At 35.4% G+C, this 21,978-nt stretch overlaps 1 long non-coding RNA gene across 15 annotated transcripts in view; it reads right to left on the bottom strand.

The window, feature by feature from the left end:
* The window catches only part of LOC103891201 (uncharacterized), a 99,023-nt gene that overhangs the window by 13,327 nt on the left and 63,718 nt on the right, over positions 1-21,978 (bottom strand). For 7 of the 15 annotated variants that reach the window (XR_010140926.1, XR_008527227.1, XR_008527230.2 and 4 more), the window contains 2 exons: positions 18,936-21,567; positions 18,364-18,465 (listed from right to left, as the gene is read on the bottom strand). This is a non-coding gene — a long non-coding RNA (uncharacterized LOC103891201). The remainder of the gene's footprint in view (positions 1-18,363; positions 18,466-18,935; positions 21,568-21,978) is intronic. The other 8 variants (XR_008527232.2, XR_008527233.2, XR_008527231.2 and 5 more) reach the window with 8 other exon arrangements.

Genomic DNA, 21,978 nt, shown 5'->3' with positions numbered 1-21,978 from the left:
AAGTTGTCCTAATACAGCATTGTTCAAAGATAGGCGTTAATAAAATATTTGACAACGATGTTTCCTGGAGCTGCTAAAGTTCATGGTTACTGGAAAAGGATATTTTAAGTTATCTAGAGGATTTTCACTAAACATTGAAATATCATTAAGCCAGCAATGACAGTTGAGTTTGATTAGCGTTCTGACAGAGGACGGAATACTAGGGGACATAAAAGGAGTGTCTAAATCAGCCATGAGAGATGAAGGCTGACTTGCCTCATGAAGTCATGTGTAAACTAGAACCCGAATGAAGGGTGGGCAAGATTTAGCCAAGCAAAGAGGTAGGAGAGACTTTTATCAATGATCTACCTCCCCCAACCTCCTTTTTCAAACAAAGAGCTATGAAAGGGCAAAAGAGTATGCAAATCATCTATGTGCTTAGAGAGGCCCACATAGCTTAGATCAGAACTGAGATAACATAAATTATTAATTTTTTTAATTTTTATTTTACTTTAAGTTCTGGGATACATGTGCTGAATGTGCAGGTTTATTACACAGGTATGCATGTGCCATGGTGGTTTGCTGCACCTATCAACCCATCATCTAGGTTTTAAGCCCCACATGCTGAGATATTTGTCCTAATGCTCTCTCTCCCTTTGCCCCCAACTTCCCGACATAAATTATTTAAGGTCATTTTATGTGCATTGATTACAAATTCAAAGAAAAACACCACTATCAAAAATAGGTCCTCACTAGCACCATGAGGCCATTAGGACCATGAGGAATAAATACCCAAGTCAGAGGGCTAAACTCATCAGCTTACAAACTGGCCCGAAACTCATCCTTCCCCACGGACAGAACCACTCATTTTGTGGTCATTTTTTCTATTATTTGATCTGACTATAATAGGCAGAAATAGACGCCTTTCCTCAATCTAAACACAGGGCAATTGCACACTTTCCTGCCAAAGATTTCAGGATTGAATGTGTTTATCTCATTTCACAATTAGTTTGTACCTCCCATCTATGATTTTCCAAAATATTACCCTCCTATGTTGTGCCCGCTCATACCACTGACTTAAGCTTTCAAAACATACCCCCAATGACATGGCTGTTTCCATAGCATTTTCTAAGGATATTTATTCCCTCTTTACCCATATCAAGTGATGGAGTCAATGTTCTCACTTTCTATTCATTGTGCAAACCATTGTGCATGAGGCCTCTGTATTTTGTAACTCATTCCTTCTGAAAGTTTGCCTCTCTTCCTCCTCTTCAGAGTCCTCTATCACAGCTGGGCTCACTCCTTTCTATCTACCTCTCACACAAGAAACCCAACATACTGGTCCCTCAGTTTCTTTGTTTTCTTTAATCGTGTGGACAAAATATGTCATATAGACAAAATAATGTTTAAACTATTTCTGTTCATTTCTATAAGAATAATATAATGAACACCTACATACCAACACTGATATTCCTCTGGTTAAGGAATGGATTTTTCTTTAAAGCCAGTTGTATGCCCATCTCCATCACATCCCTTTGGCAGCACCACCCCCCCACCCCATGCATATTATTTCTATTCATTTCTCTTCATTGTACCACCTATGAATAATCAAATGAATTTATTGTTTTTAACTCTGTTCATTCTTGAGCTTTATACATATGAAATTATACTATATGTATTTTGTGTGCATACAACAACTGTATGGGGTAAGTTCGGGTTAAATCTCAAAATCTTGACATGAGGGCTGTGATGGCTATTGTTTACTCATTTCATTTTTGGATAGTACTAAATTGTGTGACTACACCACAATTTAGTAATCTGCTCTATATTAGTTGTAAAAAAGGTCAAAGGAAAACATCTAAAATAATTTTTTAAAATGCATTACAGAAAAGAGCATGAAAATTGGTAGAGGTTCTAACATATGTATAACTGGAGATTCAGAAGGAGGAGGGAGATATAAAAGAGTAGAAGAAATATTTAAAGAGATTATGACAGAACTTTTCAAAACCAGTTATTTTAGACTGAATGCTTATGTCCGCCCACAAATTCATATGTTGAAGCCCTAACCCCCGATGTATTGGTATTTGGAGAAGGGGCCTTTGAAGGTAATCAGGTTCAACAAAATCATGAGAATGATGCCCTCATGATGGATTAGCATCCTCATAAGAAGAGGCAAAGAGACCAGAGCTCTCTCTCTGCAGTTTGAGAATACAGCAAAAAAGGAGTTGTCTGTAAAACAGGAAGAGGGCCCTCACCAAGAACCTAATTATACTGTCACCCTGATCTTGGACTTGCAGCTCCAGAACTGTGAGAAATAAGTGTTTGTTGTTTAAGCTACCCAGTTTATGGTATTCTATTATAGCAGTGCAAACTGACTAAGACACCAATTAGAGAAGCCCTAGGAACCCAAACAGGCTAGTAGTAAAGAAAACTACAACTAAGGGTACCTAGTAAAGTTACTTAATGCCAGTTAACATCAATTTTCCCACTCCATCATGGCTATGGTCTTACTCCAAGAAGGATTTAAAGGAGAGGACTTCACAGATCTGAGTTCAGACACCGTGTTCCTAGAATTTCCCTTTAACGTACATAGATTAAATTAAGAAAATACATGTTATTTCTAAAGTAGAAATATTACCATGACATTCTCCAGCTCAAAATTCTTTAGTGATTCCTGCTGGTCCAGTATAACACTCATTGCCCAAAACTACAATTTCACTTAATAAAATTATACACATGCTTTGAAACTAAAAATTGAGGTTAATTTTTTATTGCTGTGTTTTCTAACTTCCTACTCCCATTCTGAGTGAGCTGCTGACACTCTCTAAGTCTATAGCACACATCACAGCACTTACACTATTCAATTATGCTTGTTAACTGGCATCTCCTCACCCCTCCACACACATATATCCTAATAAACTTCTTGAAATCAGAATTATGTATTTTACATCTGAATCTCCAGTACTTAGGACAGTAATAATGCTTTATAAATATCTGAGGGTAAATGAAAGGCTTAATGGCTACTCCCTTTGGGTAGCATCTTGGCTGCTGCGTTTGAGTCACTTATTCTGATCTTGGATTATTACCCACTTCTGAGTTGCAATATGCCTGGTAGTCAAGCATAAACAACTAGTAAGTTCAAAGCAAAATGATCAAACCAAAAAATCACTTTTGAGCAAACCAACAAATAAATTGAATTTTGTTTAAAAAAAAGTTTTTGAAGACTCAGCCATTTTCCCTATATCCAGACTCTTTAGCTAGATCTAAAAGAGTATAAGTTAGATTGCCGAATTATGTAGATATACTGCATATAGTATACTAAATATTTTAATTTTGCTTTTATTAAGACTGAAGACCATCTTCCTCATTAAAGTTTTTGCAAAATCAAACTCGAGATGAAATGTAACACCTTCATTTGTATCAAGCTATCCGATAAGCCATATAAAACAGTTTGCTGTTAGGTGTGCCTGATGAATATATTCAATGCTTTCAAATGGTAAAGACATGTAATAGATGTTGCTTTTGCCCCATGCAGATCTCCTTGATCAGGCAGGCCTATGCGTACCACTGCCACTGTGAATGTTGGCTGTTAACTACAGGTTTTCTTTATTCAGGGAATGGCCTTAGTTGTACATTCCCTCTGACCTTCTTCCACATTAACTATTGGCTAATTAATAGGCCCACTTGCCTCAAGATGGAAACCATGTTCATGCATAATTCCTATCGAAAGCTTCTCAGGGGATCAGACTGAAGCTGGACTTCAACGAAGGGCAACCTTGCTTAGCTCCTTCTCCTGACCTAGGATACTTCCTTCATTCTCTTTCTCCAGAGAGTGCACCCTCCATAAGTACCTTGAATGAAAATCCCTCCTCAAACTCTGCTTGTAGGGAAACTCACCTAAGACAAACTATTCTAACTAATAAATTGTTAAATATTTTCGAAGTCACTGCCTATTTAGTTTGGTAAGGAAAGTACAGTATTCCTGACTTTTCTTATAATGATTGGAGAAAATAATGATTGGAGAAAAATAATATTCAAGAGTTGCAGCTGAGATACGGTTGAGGAAAATCTTTGATAAGTGAGAGAAAAAGAAAAATGCAAGTAGAATGGCAATTGGATCCAATTCAGCGTGTGCCATAGCTGAATAAATACAGTTTCAGAAAAAAATAAGAGGAGTATATTACAAAGAAAATCATTTCAAAACATTCTAGAGGGATATCTGAAGGATATGAGATTTCTCCTTAGAATACTCACCAAGTGTTCAGTAAGAGAGATGAGAAAAGATTCATGACAAGGAATGCTGTTACAAAAGTTTAGGGAAGAAATGTCATTGGATTCTTCCATAGTCACACTAGAAAAAAGACAATGGAGCCAATGTAGCATGCTTTCAGTCACTATATTCTCAATTTTCAACTTGGAATTCCATACTGAACTGTACTCTCCATCTCATATGAAGGTAGAATATGTACATTTTCAAATATGCAATTCTCAAGTTCTCAAAAGATTAATCTCCATTGTATCCTTTATCAGGAAGCTTCTAAAGGATATATTTTAACAAAATGAAGAAGTAAATCAAGAAAAGATCCAGAACACCAAGGATGCCTCATGGAGAGACAAACGAAATCCCAGGATGATGAGAAAAAGGGGTTCCAAAGATATATTCTCAAAGTTAATACATATTTGAAATAAATTTATTGTTCTCAGAAAGAGTTTAGAGATGATTAAGTGAAATGTACACTAAAAAATATGCAAAGAAAAAAGAAAATCATTGAACCAAAGAAAAACAAAAAGCTACTCAAGAATACAACAGTTTCAAGAATTTGGATGTGTCTTACTCCTATATACACAAAATTCTGTTTACATGCTGTGCTCATCCAATTGTAATTTTCTAATTATATCTATCTTCTGGCCTATTAATGGCTTCTCAAAAAGAATAGAAGGACCAAGAGGACAGCATGCGAAATCCTAAACTCCAAGTGACATCTTAGTCTATGCCAGACTCTGCCTCCAAGATAAGTTCTGACCAACCTGTTCTATTTTTCCACATAGTTCTAATAAACTGCATCTATCTGGCCTGGTTATAAGATGTCAACATCAGAATTTTTCTATCCTAGTTTTGTTTATCTAACAATGATGGGAAAAGCTAAAAGTAAAAAAAAATAAGTTAGCAATGAGATAGATGAGGTTCCATATTATTCAGTATTTGCTAAACCCATATATATTATCTTCATATTTCTTAGCAAGTTTACCTTCCTGTTTGACCTACTTCATAAAGCTTTACACAAAACAAGATTGATATAATGCTAGGTATAAATAAATGTGTCCATATAACATGCTTCTGAATGAAATACAGAAAGAAAAATTTCTTTTTATACCTATGGGTATTAAAAATAGACAAGTTTAGGTAACTAGGTAATCATTGCTATTACTTATTTGTAATATGAGTAAAACCTCGTGATTTTACAAATTGAAGTGGCATAAAAACTGCTAAGAACTACAGAAAAAATTACAATGTCAATATAACATGGATGTCAAGGGAGAACAGTACACAACAGAAAGTTTATATCTGTACAAAATGACCTACTTCATATAAGATAAAATTAAATTACTGCAGGGATGAGTGCCAGACAATATAAAATGCCTATTTGTCCCATGCAACCTACTTTTCTTTACTTTGAGCATTTCTGGATGATTTCTTATCAGAGAAACTATAGTTCATAGTCACACTAATTTAAACACATGTACTATACAAGATTATGTGTAATTTTCATTGTGATATTTATTTTAGGTATGGAATTTTTGTATTGAGGATTCTATTTAACAGGCATGGTGTTGAGAGAATGATTTATAAATAGTTTATCATGTTTTAACAATCGTGAGTGGTGCAAACCTGTACTTTTTTTCAGCAGTTTAATCACAGAAATTCCAGGTTGGCATTTGGTTGTAGATAGTTTAAACCCTTCCTCTTTATTAAATTCATTCCCATTTATTTCTGTAATTTTGTTACTGTAAGCTATGGGTTTTCCCTATAATAATTTTAATCAGCTTACTGATTATTTAAATTATATTTGATGATTGGAATATATTGATTTCATACCTGTATCACTCGGCTCATGGTCTTTTCACTGCACAGGAATGCCTCAAACTACATCTCTGTAGTTCTAAATTCTGACTACCTATTCCTATTAAAATGTCAGTTCTCCACAAAATCACTTCTGATCCCTCAACCCGGAAGGAATTTTTCCCTGTCCCTAAAATCATAGCAGTTTAGCTTTGTCACCTGAAACAACACCCAACATTATCCATCTTGCACTTTTTCCTAGAATCCCTCTTTGAGGGACGAAGATTTCATTATTTGCCTGTTTAAACTTCAAGTATTTATGCTATTGGAAAATTCACGGCATTTGCTTAAGAAAATCTCTGGAAAAACAGGCACTTGAAAAATCCATACATTTGTATCCTGACCATGAAAAGCAGTGGCCAGAAATAAACGTTATTTTCAACACATTGCTTAAATTGAGCCGTCGGTCATAAAAGCTTGGCTTATTTAAACAAATGAGTGCTTCAGACATCCGTTACCACCTGATGCCGCACAAGCACTACAAAGTCTCCTTCTGTATAATTCCTTAACCATGGAATAGGAGTAAAAGCAGGGAGGTGGATGGCAACTTCCCTACATGCAATCAATAGGCTGATTTTAGAGACTCACTTTATACTCTCATTCCTCTCAGACCTACCCAACTCTCATAACACAAGCAACTGATTATACAGCTTCCAAGGATCTAAAACTAGATTTATGGTTAACGAAATGGTTAGGGACAATTTTCAGGTACTCCATAAAGACGAGAGGCAGAGAGATAGAAATTTGAAGAGAAATCAAGAAAGAGAGAAAGAGAGAGAGATTCTAATAGTTTCTGAAAGCTTTATTGTTTTCTATTTCCTGTTAAACCTACAGTCCACCTTGAAATGATTTGCTTTGTATGGTATAGGTAGGGAATTGCCACTTATTTTTATTTCTACCTAGACCTTTAACTAACCCAGCACCATGTATTAAAATGACCATTCTTTTCCCTCTGCACTGCCATGTCACCTTTGTTATAAATCAAACGATCATATACATGTGATTTCTGAAACAGTTATTCTGCTCCATTGCTCAATTTGTCTATCCTTCTGTTAATACTTTAGTCTTAACTACTATTATCAAAGAATAAATCTTATATCTGGTATATAAATCTTCCAGCTTTGTTCTTGCTCAAGATTGCCTTGGTTATTCATGGCCCGGATTTTCCATGAAAACATTAGAAATAACTTGTCAATTTCCCCCAGACAAACCCCGCTAGAATTGTGATTGCAGTAAACTGGAGAAAACTGACTTCTTAAAAACATTTAATCTTCAATTCCATTTATATGATATACCATTTCATAATCAAATTAAACTAAATTATTATTTAGACACTGATTGTGGTCAATACTTCTTCCCAACCTCCCTGTTTGCCTATTACTGTAAAAGTTGATAAATACAAATATTCAATTTTCTAATGTCCTTTATGGCCAGGAACATAATGTGACATGGTGCTGTCTTATGGGACACAAGAGGAAAACTAAAAAGCCTTTTACATTCTTAATAAAAAGGAAGAAATGTGACTAGCGCTGTATTTTCCTTTTTGTTATGCCTTAAATGCCTGAGTGATTAATCACCATCCACAGAAATTAACAGCCCAGACACCAATGAACCAAGCTAAGGCCACCTGCGGACTACCTTCAAGTTATTGCTACATTAAAAAAAAAAAAAAAAAAAAACCCTTATTTATTTATATTTAAGTTAATGTTAGCTAGGGAGAATCTATTGTCAACTAATACTAACATATTGGAGGGGAAAAATGAAAGTATCAGATTAGAATACTATGCCTTTTTTCTGTGTATGAGGTCTCTCATAACTAAAACTTCTAATAAAAAAAATACAGAGCCTTCATTCTACTATAAATTATAAGTATTAAAGAACTACTCTAAATGATAATATTATTTTTCTGGGTTATCTATAAAATCTGCATACATTAAAAATTATTAAAACATTGATTCTTACTGCAGTGCCTTATTTGACTCCAAAAAGGAACTGTAATATTTCTTTCTTCTGACTAAAAGTTTTATGGGTTACTCCCAATATCTCTGATTTTTAAGACAAATAAAGCAAAAACTCTTATGGATGGTAAACAGTGTTCTTACTTTAAATATTTTTTCATTTACAACGATCTGGTGATTTACCAACTATTACTGACTACTGCTTTCAATTATTTGTAAATATTAATATTTTGAAATATTTTGATATATATTTTATTTGCTTACATTTTATAACTACACGCAAATAACAAAGTATTTTAAAAATTATTCCAAACAGCATGCGCTAAGTAAAAGTAAAATGCATCCAGCGACTAATATGTATTTTATAGATAAGAATTTATATTTATTTGAAAAGTTTCAACAGAATCACCTCTCAAAGACATAGAATTATTTTCCCAGAATTCTTGGATCCATAAAGAATTATATTTAAAATTTTTCTCTAAATACTACATTTTTGCTTATTTGGAACAATCACCCTGTGTCAATTGGAGTCTCTAAAAGATCTCTGCTTATGGTAATTTGGAAGGCATTTTTCCAGGGTAGTACTAATAAAAAATGGAACTAATGAAAACAAACTATACCCCATAGCCCCCAAGGTACAACTTTATACCTGCCTGGGTAGAAATACCTGTGGTAGGTTTCAAAACAATTCTATAAAGGGACTATATTCTTTAGGCACAATTTTTTTTCACAATTGGAATCTAAAATAAAATAACAAAAGGAGATGACTTATTGTTCATGGTAATTTGTACTGTATTTATTACTAGCTAGAGAATATACATTCGTAATATAAGCATCCCTATACATTTTCAGAGAATAATGCATATTCCTAAGGTGCCATGAAGATTGATCCATCGTTCTACTTATTTGAATGTGTCTCTGGCCCACAACTTGATTCATCTGATCTTTTTAATACTATGAATGCAATCCAGATTACGCTATTTTTATTTTTGTTAACTTTTAAGTTCAGGGGTACATGTGCAGGCTTGTTACATGAATAAACGTGTGTCATGGGGGTTTGTTGCACAGATTATTTAATCACTCAGGTATTAAGCCTAGTACCCATTATTTATTTTTCTGATCCTTTCCCTCCTCCCACCCTCCACCTTCCAAAAGGCCATAGTGCATGTTGTTTCCCTCTGTGTGTGTGTGTTCTCATCATTTAGCTACCACTTACAAGTGAGAACACATGGTATTTGGTTTTCTGTTCTTGCATTAGTTTGCTAAGCGCTACAGTAACCAAAATAGCATGGCACTGATATAAGAACAGACACATAAACCATTGGAAAGAATAGAGAACCCCAAAATAGGACCGCACACCTACAACTATCTGATCTTCCACAAACCTGACAAAAACAATGGGGAAACGATTCCCTATTCAATAAATGGTGCTGGGATAACTGGGTAGCCATATGCCGAAAATTGAAACTGGACCCCTTCTTTATACAAAAATTAACTCAAGTAGATGAAAGACAGATAATACTATTTTTATATTGTCTGTTATCCTACTCATTCAAATTCAAAAGTCATTTTGAAAAGTTCGAAGAATTTTATCACAAGTGAATTAATTGCTAAAATCTATAACAACATGTAACACCCAGTTCCACTGGATTGCAGAAAATAATGAATCATTCTTTCTCTTCCTCATACCAATTGCTCCTCTCCACTAATACTCTTCTTTTTCTTCTTTATTTTTAGAGCTTAGACTGTATTCCTTAAAGTTAATTGAGCTTCTGATTCAACATTAAATTTTCTGACTTATTGAAGTTTTAAATTCAAGTGATTATAAGACTATGTAGGTAATGTAATGCAAATTTTAAAAATAGGTCAGGTGTGATAAAACAGAGAATATATGTCCTATCTAAAGAAGGCAACGTCTAGTGAGTTATTCTTTTGAGAATTGGGGCACAATTTTGCTAGAACTTAATTTTCAAGAGAAGTCATAATTATTTCAGTAATTGGTTGGTTTTTCAGTGAAACAGTCTAATTGTAAATGCTGGCAACTAATTCAAACTTAGTAAGAAACAAACAACTGCAGTGTGCAGGATGATACTTGGATTAAATGATACATATTTGTGTGCTGCAGTCAGTCTTAAGCTTTTTACTTCTATGCATTATGGATATAATCAGTGGAATGTGTACAATTATATCATTCTTTGCTCTTCCCACATATTAAAGTATTTGATTTTCTGGGGAAGCAGAAAAATTCTGCAGTTGCTACTTGTCGACAATGAAGCTAAATCCTGTATAATTGTAATGCATAGCATTTATTCGCAACTGGGAGGAATTTTGCCCCCTAGGGGACATTTGGCAATGTTTCCTGACATTTTTGGTTGTCATAATGAGGGGAAGAAGGTCGGGGCACTATTAGCATCTAGTGAGTAGAAACTAGGAACATTGTTAATCATTCTACAATGCACAGGACAGCCTTGCAACAAAGACTTATCCAGCACTGAGTATCAATAGCACTAAGGTTGAGAAATCATGGTTTATTAGACTCCTGGATCCTCAATATTTCCTAAAATTCTTATGGAAGCATAAGAAATGTATGTATGAGAAATGGAATTGAGATAATTAAATTAAAAGGTGTGAGGTAACTTTAAAAAACATTTCAGGTTTCTGGGGTACATAACCAATATGTATAGGTCAGTCTTGCTCCACTTGAGCTCAGGAATAATTTAATGGGTCAGATTTCTTATTGAAAAGTTTCTTGCATTTTCTAATTCATAATCACTGTAAATTATTTGTTTGTACTTTATATAGAAATGTGTATTTCACTAGTTCAACCCTTGTGGAAGTCAGTGTGGCGATTCCTCAGTGATCTAGAACTAGAAATTCCATTCGACCCAGCCATCCCATTACTGGGTATATACCCAAAGGACTATAAATCATGCTGCTATAAAGACACATGCACACATATGTCTACTGCGGCATTATTCACAATAGCAAAGACTTGGAACCAACCCAAATGTCCAACAATGATAGACTGGATTAAGAAAATGTGCCACATATACACCATGGAATACTATGCAGCCATAAAAAATGATGAGTTCATGTCCTTTGCAGGGACATGGATGAAATTGGAAATCATCATTCTCAGTAAACTATCGCAAGAACAAAAAACCAAACACCGCATATTCTCACTCATAGGTGGGAATTGAACAATGAGAACACATGGACACAGGAAGGGGAACATCACACTTCGGGGACTGTTGCGGGGTGGGGGGAGGGGGAGGGATAGCACTGGGAGATATACCTAATGCTAGATGACGAGTTGGTGGGTGCAGCGCACCAGCATGGCACATGTATACATATGTAACTTACCTGCACATTGCGCACATGTACCATAAAACCTAAAGTATAATAATAATAATAATAATAATAATAAATTAAAAAAAAAGAAATGTGTGTATTTCATATTTCAGGGACAGTGGATACAGCTGTAATGTTTTTAAGGTTTAAGAGATCACTAGAATTAGTTGGATTTTCTTAATGACTTCTGACAAGTATCAAACTCATTTAGACTGAGGAATTTTGAACTTTAAAAATTTCAGTTCATCTTAATCTATGGCCAAATACACCATCAATTTCACTCAATTTATTCCTTACGTGCAGGGTTGGAGAAGTTTAACTTATTTCAAATATCTACTGGTGTCTATATATATTCTTGTAGGTTTTTTTGTTGGTTTGGTTTGGTTTCTGTGAATAGTATTTAATTAGATTCACTGATTTTTTTTACCTTTGCCAGTTTATTTATTTATCCTCCACATAGATGCAGGATTTATGTGATTTCGCGTTATTTAAATGGTAGCTACAAACCCAAGAATCCTTGTAGTTCAAAGCTAACTAAAGATTTCAGGCTTTTCCATCTTTCTAAAATTAAAAGAACTTGAAAGAGAAAAATTTTATATTCTAGCCAAGGATAAAAATTATGATAATTTTTTTATTCTTAGCAATATGCAATCTCTAACATTCAGAAAGGTTAGAAATCAAGGGTTTTGTAAAATTATGTTATTAACTTTAAAAAACAATTTTGCCAGAATATAGAAATATACGGACATGCTGTATAGAGTTGTGAATAGTTCCAGAAAACTGCGGCTCTTAGACACTTCTGAACATATAGAGTGCAGGGATAGTGTAATCACATATCTGTTGCACAAATTCAGGAATACTAGCCCTTCTTTCCTATTTCTCCTAACTCAAGAGAATTAATTTAGGACAAATAAATGAATGCACTGCTTTATGCTATACAACTTTTGTGGATAATATCATGGAGGAAAACCATTTTCTCACATGTAATATTCCTTAGTGTTCTTTCTTTTGTTTATTCAGGAGACATCACTAATTTATGAAGTTTCAAGTAAAAGGATCAGTTCATATGTGCATATATACAGCTTTATTAATTCTTAAATTATTATGAGTCCTTAAAATATAGTCACACTGAATGCTAAAAGAATACAATTCATTCTTAATTAGATCAGCTTGGATTATCTCCACTTAAAAAATTATTTCATTAAACCACTTCGAAAGTTTGGATGTCCTAGGCATTTTAACTCAGGTCTGCCTCAGTACTGCCTTTATATCTGAACATTAGGTCTCTGCCTTAGGCCCCACACCTCAAGAAATGCATGCTTCCAAGTACCTTCCTCAAAATTTTCTAAGTCCCTCTCCTATGCCTGGCATGGTTTGGGGCCACCAGTGCCATCTAAGTGTAGTCCAGACTGAGCATAGACATAAATCCTAGCACCTGATTTTTTACATGGGATATTTTGCGACCCTCTATTCAGTACATAGACTCAACTGGATGCCCCGAGAAGCTCTAGGACTCACTCAACCTATGTGGTCTTTCTGGATATCATGGTTGAGCCTCAGACCTGTAAAGACAGCCTAGCAAAACAATTGTTCCAGCTGTTTGGTAAGGTATTTATTCCATGGGATCTCATAGAATTGAGCTACCATAATGGTGTGGGCACATTAATTTGGGTGATTCTCACTCACATTGGAGACAAGATGAGTTAAAGGCTCTGGGCTGCTGATGGACCATCTTTGAGCCTTGGGCTCAAGTCACACATGTGACATATGTGACTCATTCATTAGCTTTTGCCCATGTTCCAACCATAGCGTCACCTCTAGCCCAGTGGTGCCTGGAGGGTAGCAGATGACTTTTACCATACATCCGCTTTCTGCTAACACTCAAGGAGATCGCTCTAGCCCTTTAGTAGCAGGCTTTGTGCCACATGTCAAGCACTGCCTTCTGCAAAAGCTTTAGAGACTCATGCACATAACATCAATCTTTCTTTGGTTCTTTCTTTTCCTGATAAATGTCATAGCTTATAAGCTCCTGGGTCAGTCTTAGACCATGCCAGACACACATGGATATTCCTTGAATTAATGGTACTACTCTTCGTCCCTCCCTGGGCCTCTTGCTTACCCAACCCACTGGATGCCATATGTGGAAGGCAGAGGTCCAGTCCACATTGAAAGATCACCTTCTAGAAATGTAGTGAATGTAATGATTACAGCCAAAAGAATACATGTTTGAAGGTTGCATTGCTCTACCATTATACTAGAAAATTTTACATAATAAATTTAATGTGAAAATGAATTATTACTCAGATTTCCCTGCATACTCTGGGTAAGACTGGTAATTGTGGTCATTATGAATTGAACACAGCAACAATCTTTGAGGGAATCATTGGACGCCAGTGTCTATGGGCAGCACAATAGATAATAGAGCATCATTATTACTGAGTAATCAGCATTACATGAATAGAAATAACAAACTAACTACAGAAGCAAAAAAGACCTATATTATTTCAATACAAGTACATTTCAAAGAGCCATAGCACTGTGAGATAGAAAAGCATTGTTAACTATCTTATCATGGGATAGTAACAGAAATTAAATTGGGCACGAATAGTACTTTTGAAAATAAAAACCTAAAAGGATTATTTCTGGACCTGAACAGGAAGAGATGGTGCCTGGACACTTCAAAAAAATTACTTGTTCACTGATTGAACAATAAAGAAATATCTAAATATTTCTCCACCCATAATTATAAATTATCATCAGAAAATCACTATACCTCACAAAAAGCCTATGAATTCTGCAACAGATTTTTACTCAAATTGCTTATATAAACTAGGGTCCATTACGCTCTGGGAGACAGACCCTGGACTAGTCGTCTCTTTCATTGGCTATTGCTATGCATTTTAAAATACTTTATCAACAGAAAAGGAAAAGTAAGGCCATAAGGCAGAGAATATGTAATATAAAGAGATAAAGCGAAGTTAAATATATGAAAATGAAACCATTGTTAAAGAGAAAGTTTTCAAATTCAGAATCCATCTTTGATGTGGTTTATTAAGAAAATATTGAAATTTACTTAACTCACTTTTAAAAAACTTTTTCTCCATGTTTGTATTGTGTGTTTGAATGTTGGTGCATCTGTGTTCTTTTTTTTTTTTTTTTTTTTTTTTACTAACAAGCAGAAGATCTTGAAAAGAACATTCTCTGACCATGAAAGTGTAACTGGTGCCAGACTAGTCCTCTGGCCAAAAACAACTGTAAAACTATGAAATATATAAGGCAATTCTTTTCAGAGGACAGCATACAGGGAACAGGAGTACAGATAGGAAAATACATAAGTAAGCCTAACAATCACTCTTCCTGGAAACACTTTCTAGACCACAGTGCAGAGAGGTGAAACCCAAACAGAGCACAAGGATTCTGCTTAGCTGGGGAAACAAGGACTACAGTTCTGAGCCATTAAGTTGGCTAGAGTCTGTAGAATGGAAAAAAGGAGGTGCAGAAATTTTGCATAGGGTTCTTTCACTATTTAACTATATACTAAGTTGTGCATGCCCTGGGTGAAATTTCATGAGACCTAGCAACAGATATCTGTGACAAATTATGATCTGACATTCCAGCCCACACTTGGTCTCAAATAATATGTTAAATTTTTAACTGGTTCTTATCGCTTACCTGGTAGCCATTCTTTCTCCCACACTCTGCCACACATAAGCCACTCTGTATGTGCCATTATCCCTGGAGGGGTCATTTCCACCTTTATTTCATGTTACTTGATTGCCCTGCTACTTCAGCTCTTCGATAGGCTCAAAAAGTTAAGATTTTTTGGTTTATTTAGCTACTTATAGTTGTTAGAATGGACAGGGCACTCTTTCCATTTTTCTACATGCCAGGCAGAAGCAGAAATCTTATTCAATTGATTTTCAATAAAGGTCCCAAAGTAATTAAATTAGGAAAGTCTTCTCAGCAAACAGTTCTGAGATAACTGAATATTCATGTGGAAAAAAAGGTGAGACTCAACCACTATTTTATATCACATATAAAAATTATCTTGAGATGGATCATAAACCTAAATTTTAAAGCTAAAGCCCCAAAGCTTCTTGAGGAAAACACAGAAGAATATCTTTATGGCTTACCATTAAATCTTTATTTCTTAGACTGGACACAGAAAGCAAAGGCATAAATTTTTTTAAATGCTAAATTGTACTTCATTAAAATTAAAAATGTATGTTCATCGAAAAAGACACAATGAAGACAATAGATAGGCAAACCACAGACTGGGAGAAATATGTGCAAAACATCTAACTGACAAACAGTTATATTCACTTCAGATAGATGATAGATAGATAGATAGATCCTACCACTTGGCAATATAAAAGCAATCTACTCCATAAAAAATAGGAAAAAGCTGGAACAGACACTTAAAGAAGACATATGATTGCCAAAAAGCACATGAAAAGGTGCTCAGTCTTTAGAGAAATACAAATTAAAACTACAATAAGATATTAATAAATAATGTCCAACAGCCCGAAAGTTAAAATAACATAACAACAAAAATTGGAAAAGATACCGAGTCATTAGAACTCATAAATTCCTGGAAGGGGTGTAAACCACCTTGGGAAAGGACTGTCAATTTCTTACAAAGTTAAACGTTAGGTCTATACTATTACCCAGCACTTCCAGTCCTAGGTATTTCCCGAGCAAAATAAAAACTTCAACCTACTGAAAATCAACAGAATGTTCATAGCAGCTTTTTCATAATTGCTAAATGAAGCAACTCAAATATTCACTACCATGAGTGCCTACAAATGTCCTTTAATGCTAAAGAATTCTTTATTACACAAGGGAATTCCACTAGCCAAAAGTATCTCACCCTCAAATTTTGACTGAGATGTTTAGGTATCCTCCTATTTTTTCTTAATAACTAGAACATTGGCTACCTTAGACACTCAGTGTAAAGCTATCTTCCAAATAAGTTCGAGGAGACAGCATCATAGTAATATAAACCATCTTCCTAATGACTTCTGCTGAGCTATGTATGAGATTAATGAGAGTGCAGAGTAAGCAAAGGCTAGATCACCAGCGGCTTTGTGTCCTGTGCTAAGGTGTTTGGTTGTCATAATGGGAGCAACAGAGAGCCATTGAAGCATTGTAAGCACATCATATCGGGTTCAGATTGACGTTTCACAAAATTACTTTGACAAACTGGAAGATTGCAAATTAATGGCAGGAAAAGAAAGTAGGGTTATGTTGCTACAATCTTGGAGTAAGAAAAAAAAAAGTAGAGGCAGTATAGCTACTGACTGTATCTGAGAGATATTCAGGAGGCAGAATCAAAAAGATTTATTATTGTTTAATATGGTGGTGAGAAGGAGGAAAAAACAAAGTATATATTTTGTGAGATGGGAAATACACAAAATTGTAAGAGTAGATTCAAAATGATTAGCTCCATTATTAATTTACTGAGTTTTTGTTCTCCACGTAATGGCCAAGTGGAAGTGATCACTGAAGATCTGGGGCTTCAGGAGGAGACAGAAGCTGGAGACACTGCTTAGGACTCATGAGCACTTAGAGCTGTCTTTCTTTTGCTGTGAAATACTGAGCAAGTACCTGCCTAGAATGAAATATTTTGAACCCACAGGAAATTCATTATTAAACCTCAGGTATTTAAGTCTATTATCCAAATTATTAGACTAAAAAAAGCATTAGTAATAAATGATATAAAACATATGAACCACTAGAAACAGTAAACATCCATTCTAGTTTCTTTAAAATAAATCTCTACATATTCTTTCTTTTCTTAATCCAACCAAATGCTGTTTTCTAAATATTAATAGTGCTGGTTTTTGCATGAGAAAAGTCTGTAGGCCAATTTTCAAAGAGTTGATCCTCCAGTTCTCCAAGCTGTATCACTTTTTTTTATTTTTATTTTTTATTTTTTTGAGATGGAGTTTTGCTCTTATTACCCAGGCTAGAGTGCAGTGGCACAATTCGGCTCACTGCAATCTCCGCCTTCCGGTTTCAAGCTATTTTCCTGCCTCAACCTCCCAAGTTGCTGAGATTACAGGTGCCCGCTACCATGCCTAGCTAATTTTTTTTGTATTTTTAGTAGAGACGGGGTTTCACCATGTTGGTCTGGCTGGTCTCGAGCTGCTGACCTAGTGATCCACCTGCCTCAGCCTCCCAAAGTGCAGGGATTACATTTTTTTACACTCTGTTTTAACAGTATAGGACATACGTAGTTTTTGCCAAATAGAAGATCTCTTCAAAAATCACCAGTAGGCCATGTAGACCTGTCTAAGAACGCAGAGGAAGGATAATGTAATCCTAACCCATTTGAGATTCTTGGTGGTGTTTACTAGTTAAAATAGTACAGATCCCTAAAATATGTGTACCCCAAGAGTTCAGCAAAGACTTTCTGACAAAAATAGCAATAAAAGTTAAGATATAGGCCAGGCGTGGTGGCTCATGCCCGTAATCCCAGCACTTTGGGAGGCCAAGATAGGTGGATTACCTGAGGTCAGGAGTTTGAGACCAGCCTGACCAGCATGGTGAAACCCCGTCTCTACCAAATACAACAAAATTAGCCAGGCATGGTGGCACATGCTTGTAATCCCAGCTACTTGGGAGGCTGACGCAGGAAAATTGCTTGAACCTGGGAGGCGGAGAGGTTGCAGTGAGTGGAGATTGCACCATTGCACTCCAGCCTGGGCAACAAGAGCAAAACCCTGTCTCAAAAAAAAAAAAAAAAAAAAAAGTTAAGATATAAATTGAGAGAAAAAAACAATTCACCCACCCTGCCACGGGAGAATACCCTGGAAGATTGTGTGTGTGTGTGTGTGTGTGTGTGTGTGTGTCTCTGTGTGTGTGTGTGTTCACGCACATGAACAACATTAGCAACTTGGAAGAGTTGAAAAAAAATCAATCAGCATTTCAGAATTGTTCTCAACCACTTACCAGGAGATCAAAGTAGAATCTTCTAAAGAAGTGGAATATTCTTTTTTCTCTTGTATTGGACATATAGGTAAACCTTAAACCCATATTCTCTTGGCTTGGCTTCTGGTAAAAATAAATAAATAAATAAATACATAAATAATTTTTTGTTTTCTGAAACTTTGGCTTGGCATGACCCATCCCTTCTTTCCCTGTTCAGAAGTCACTTTTATACTATCTAAAATAATTATAACCATTCTGCCAACAGTAATCATGGAAATATAAACTTAATGTGGATAAAATTGTGCTCTTTTAAAATATATTCTCTGACTTGTCACATTTTAAAAAATTACTTTTCACTTAGGAATTTAGACTATTGGTGCTGGAAAAAAATCATGACTGGTAGCAATCTGAATATATTGTAAATTTACTTAGCGTATACTACAAAGATTTTTTTTAAATGATGTGCCCAACAGCAATAACTAAAAGGTTAGTTGAATTTCCTAGAGTAGAAGGGAATTCTGAAGAAATCCTCCGACTCTAAAAAGATTGAAAATCGTGGTCTTGGTGAATTATTTAAAGAAAATAAAATGTACCTTCATTAAATTTACCCAAGCATTATCCAAGAAATCACTGTTCTAAGACGGGCGATCTGAAATTTCCTCATTGACATTTAAACAATGCCTTTCCACATAACTAGAGTTGAGAAAATAATAGATTACACCATATGTTCTTATCTGGTTCATGCCCCCAAAGGCCTAGAGCATGGGCATGGTTTTTATAAATCTAAACAAATTAAATAAATGTTTGCACTTGTAACTCTGTTACCTTTTAGCAAAAAAATAAATTAGTGCCAGAGGAGCCACAAAGTTAAGAGACTCTGTAAACAAAAGAAGGCTGTCTACATCTTCACACCAAATTAACAGAACACAAGACATGCTATCACAGATTATTCACAGGTTAGAAAAATAGACAGTTAAATTACTGCAGTTTATCTAGATAGACTGCATATAAAAACATTTCTAAATTTCATTTCTTATTTTAATCATTAATGGGAAAATATGACAAAAACTTCAAGTTTCTCAAAAAAATTGAATATATTTTGAACAGCAAGATTAAAGAACCTTGAATATTCTTCTCTAAACGTATTTCAGCTTCTGCTTATGATAAAAATCCAAATACACATGTTTCTTCTTCCTGTATCATCTCACTATACACCAGCATGTATGTCTGAACCTCAGTCTTGTATCCCACACTCCTGGAAATCACAATTACATTTCTCCCAAGGTCCATCACTTTTAAAAAAATTTTGGCCAGGCGCGGTGGCTCATGCCTGTAATCCCAGCACTTTGGGAGGCCGAGGCAGGCAGATCACGAGGTCAGGAGATCGAGACCATCCTGGCTAACACGCTGAAACCCCGTCTCTACTAATAAAAAATACAAAACATTAGCCTGGCATGGTGGCAGGCGCCTGTAGTCTCAGCTACTTGGGAGGCTGAGGCAGGAGAATGGCGTGAACCTGGGAGGCAGAGCTGGCAGTGAGCCGAGATTGCGCCACTGCACTCTAGCTTGGGAGACAGAGCAAGACTCTGTCTCAAAAAAAAAAAAAATTGCTACATATAAAATTAGTCAAGTTTCTAATTCACATACTATAAGAAATCAATACAAATTAATAGGCATATAAATTTTTCTTCCTATTTACTTGTTGAATTTGTTGTCTTTTATCTACAATCAAGATTTTCTCTGATGAATCTATGTACTAAGTAGATTTAATTCTTAGGACAGTTATCATCTCCAAATTGGGACCAGTATTGTAATGACTCAATTATTTTTCTTTCTTACTTGACTCTCACACAGTCATGTGATGTGATTTATTCTGGGCCACCCAGTGCAAGTTATTTAGGGAAGTCTCATTCTCCCAAAGCCCCCTTCTCTCTTTTACTGATCATGGACCTTGAAGGATGTTTATTTCCAGCACTGGCAGCAGCATGTAAACTTATCTCTCTTAATACTCACGATTTTTACCTGAATTACTTCATAGCCCAGAGAAAACATCTCAGGAAAGAAACTAAAATTTCCATTGTAAAGATAATTAATAAATTGGGGAGGTTTCAAATGCTGTATAAATTCATTTAAATCACCCCAAAATAAAAAGTCATACTCAACAAGAAGAGGCTCAAATCCATGTCAACAGAAGCAAATCAAAGATACAGGACATTCCCAATCAGGACTTTTTAAGCTACACTAGTCATTAAAGTTTTGGTCATTCAACTTATTCAGCAAATTTCTAAAGCTGATATTATGCCACACCTGAGGGCTAGTTGATTTCACACATTATCTACAGCTCTCATTTCTCTCCTTTCACTGGCAAAGTACAGTACATATTGATGTTCTTCCTGAAAGGAAGGAAAGCCTCCTTTGTCTAATCCTGAAATAGACACAGCTGGAGAGGAGGAAGTAAGAACAAGAAACCATACTCTCTTATCTCTTCATAAGTTCATAAAGTGTTTTTTCTTTCTCTCTCTTTTTGTCTCTTTCCCCCTTCCTAACCTCCCTCTCTTTTTGTTTTTAAAGAATCACAATCTTCAGGTCAGAAGTGTATATGTAAGAATTAGAACTCAGTCTTTTCAGAACTCCCCAATGGACTGGTACCAGTATCTGTGCCCTCCCCTTTCTTCTACCAGAACTTCCCTACAGTTGTACCGCAATGCACCTGTGCTGGAAATGGCTTACAGGTGTAATAAGATTTTTAAATTTTTAAAAATTTAAATTATTATAGATACGTAATAGTTGTATGTATTTATGGGGTACACATAATATTTTGATACAAGCATACAATGTGCAAGTGTAATAAGGTTTTGATCCTCTCATTCTTTGGGGTGGCTGGCTATGGCCTGTTGTAGAATGCCCTTAACCTGTTGCCTTTGCAAATATTTTAAATTTTTAGGAATGCCATGGCTTATAAAAAGTTTGGAAGTACACATACCCAATTTTCTCCATCTTTCTGGGCCAGTAGAATCTTTATCTAGTATAGAGAGGAAAGGGAATTAAGAAACAAACTGACACTGACTGATCTCATGTTCTTCAAAATCACCTTTTAATGACATAAACTTCAGTCTGTGTCCTCCAGGACTTAATTCTAAAGATGAAAATAACTTTTTTTCGTGCCTTTATGAGGCGATGATTTTCACTGACTGAGAGGGAAAGGCTTTGAAGACTTCAAAGGAACTGCCAGGAACCAAATACAGTTTGATTAGTACACGACGATAATATCTTCTATCTTTATGCAGTGTCTTCATCAAGAATCAATAATGATTGCAAGCAATTTTCAAACCAGCTTCAGAAAAAAAATGCAGGGAGGGGAAATAGATTTATGCAACAGAGACATTGCCAATGGCAAATGGTATAATGAGCCTTTTGTGGGGCTAGAACCAAGGTTACCCTCTCTGTCTCTCTTGTAACACTTGATCTTCTTTCTAGATTTTAGGTTTCTTCTTCCTTCAGTCTTCTCTTGTGCACAAGAAATTTTCCTAGTTAATTTGCTCTTACATACTTGGAGGAGACAATGTTATACCTCATCTCTCTAGAAACCCCCAACACCTTCTCATACCTTACTCTCAACTGATAAACTTACCTCAT

The sequence above is a fragment of the Pongo abelii genome, chromosome 6 (genome assembly GCF_028885655.2).
Source record: "Pongo abelii isolate AG06213 chromosome 6, NHGRI_mPonAbe1-v2.0_pri, whole genome shotgun sequence".
Taxonomy (NCBI): Eukaryota; Metazoa; Chordata; class Mammalia; order Primates; family Hominidae; genus Pongo; species Pongo abelii.
Note: the sequence above shows the minus strand (reverse complement) of the source record. Positions and strands in the feature narration are given on the sequence as shown.